This window comes from Anopheles coluzzii, assembly GCF_943734685.1.
Source record: "Anopheles coluzzii chromosome X unlocalized genomic scaffold, AcolN3 X_unloc_1, whole genome shotgun sequence".
Lineage (NCBI taxonomy): Eukaryota > Metazoa > Arthropoda > Insecta > Diptera > Culicidae > Anopheles > Anopheles coluzzii.
This window is the reverse complement of record NW_026054419.1, coordinates 2,955,001-2,957,500: the sequence shown is the minus strand read 5'-3', so window position 1 is coordinate 2,957,500 and position 2,500 is coordinate 2,955,001.

Genomic DNA, 2,500 nt, shown 5'->3' with positions numbered 1-2,500 from the left:
TGGTGGTGGAGCTGGTGGAGTAGGTTGACTTCTCCTATTGCGCTGGCGGTAGGCACGATTTGCCTCATTGTGGAGCTGCCGCCGTTCTTCAGTGCGGCGATCGTCTTCCTCTCGCTGTAGCTGCTGTTGTATTTCAGCTTCCTCACGATTGGAAGCAGCCCGCTGTTCTCGTTCCGTGTCCCAGTCACGCTGCAGCGTTGTTGTTATTCGACGTGCCGCCTCACAGAAGCTGCTCCAGTTGTCTTGGCTGCCCATAAGGAAGTCCTGAAGACTGTCCGGCGTGACCGGATTCGGCCCCAGTTCACCAAAGTACTCCATCCTCACTCGAGCAAACCTGGGGCATTCGAAGATGGCGTGATGGGCATTTTCCGGAACACCCGCACAGCTGCGACAGTCAGGGGATTCCGTAAAGCCGTTGATGGCCAGGTACTCTCTGAAGAACCCATGTCCAGAGAGCACCTGGGCCAAGTGGAAGGTCATCTCCCCGTGTCTCCGGCCTTGCCAAGCGCTGATGTCGCGGATTATCCGATGCGTCCACCGGGTGTATCTGGAGGTGTCGGCCTCGGCGTCCCATTGGCTCTGCCACATCGTGATGGTGCGCTGCCTCTCCTCCAACCGGATGGCTGCCTTCGTTATCGACCGACCCGGATCATTAACACGCTCGAACACTCGCGCATCCTCCTCTATCAAGAGACAGATGGGGGTCAGCCCGGCGAGGAGGGTGGCGGTCTCATACCTTACGGTACGGAAGGTGCGTGCCACCCTCCGTGCTGAGACTCGCTGAACCCTCTCCAAAAGTCGACGACACTCTCTCTTCGTCACCTCGCCATGCCAGATGGGCGCAGCATATCGGATGACCGACTCTGCGACCGAGGCCAACAGTCGCGCTTTGCTGGTCTTTGGTCCACTGTGGTTGCGCAAGAGGCGGGTAACGGCATCTGCTATCTTCCTTGCCCGAGTGGTTACCTCTCGGACATGGGGCAGCCACGATAGGTGATCGTGAAGGGTCACCCCAAGGTAACGCATCGTGCGGGAAGATGTCACCTCCACGTCCCCTACTCTTATGGTGACCTGCGTAGGGTTCTTCGTGCTGGAGATAAGCACGCACTCCGTCTTTTCCGGCGCAATCTGGAGATGATGTTGAGCCATCCAGTGAGAGACACTGGCGACCGCCTCCTCGGCTGCAGCCTTCACTGCATTTACGTCGATGCCCGGAATCAGCAGCACCAAGTCGTCAGCATACGCCACCATCTCGCAGTCCTGCGGAAGGGCGACGTCCAGAACTCCATCGTACATGGTGTTCCACAGGGTGGGGCCAAGAATCGAACCCTGTGGAACACCAGCCGTGATGGACCGAGTTACTGGGCCGTCGGATGTCTCGAAGACCAACTCTCGGTTCTCGAAGTAGCTCCTCACGATTCTTTGCAGACCAGCAGGTACTCCTTTCATCTGCAGTGCAGTGGCGATGGCCTGCCAGCTTGCCGTATTGAAGGCATTCTTGACATCCATTGACACGACCAGCAGGAACCTGTTATCCCGCCCGTTCGTGCGGCGGAATCTCATCGCGCTCTGACCAGCCTCGATCACTGTTCGAATGGCACCAATTGTAGATCGCCCCCTCCGGAAGCCATGCTGCCTGTCTGACAGCCTCACCGCAGCAGGATCTTCCAGGTGGTTGTGAAGTCTGTTTAGAATGAGCTTCTCCAGCACTTTCCCTAAGGCATCCAGCATGCACAAAGGTCGGTATGACCCGCTGCTACCCGGTGGTTTCCCCGGCTTGGGGAGCAGTACCAACCGCTGTCGTTTCCATTGTGCTGGAAATGTAGCCGTTTCCAGACAGCTTTGGTACAACGCCTGGAAAACGTCCGTGTACGCAAGGATTGCAGCCTTGACAGCGGCGTTCGGAATTCCGTCAAGGCCCGGCGCTTTTTTGTTCGGCATGGTGCTAGCTATCAGACGGAGTTCCGGGATCGTGACTTGGGTCCATGGAGTCTGCTGGTCTGCAGGCTGTTCCTGTTCTTCCTCGGAACTGATGCTGGGCCAGTTGAAGGGCGGATGTTGCGGGAAAAGCTCTGTAACGATGCTTTCAAGCCTCGCTCTCTCCGTCTCGGGTGGGGCCCTTCCACCGCGAAGACGGGAGAGGACTACTAAGTACCCGGCTCCGAAAACGTTTTCCTCCGCAGCATCGATCAATTCCTGGAAGGCAGCCTTTTTGCTGGCACGTATAGCTCTATCCAGCTCAGCTTTAGCTGTTCGGTATTGGGCTGCAGCCAGACTTCGGTTCTGGAGATCACTTGTCTGCTGCATGCGATCTCTCGTCTGCTCGCAGTTCTGCCTAAGCAGAGCAATCAGTGGCGTCCACCAGTAAACGTCCCGATGAGGGTCGGGGAAAGACGACGTCATCCTTTGCATGGTTTTCTCGCAGGCCGATATCATTGCCGAGATCATTCCCTGGTGATTGACTGCCTTCTCTCGGAATCCCTCGCCATGTAGCGTGGCC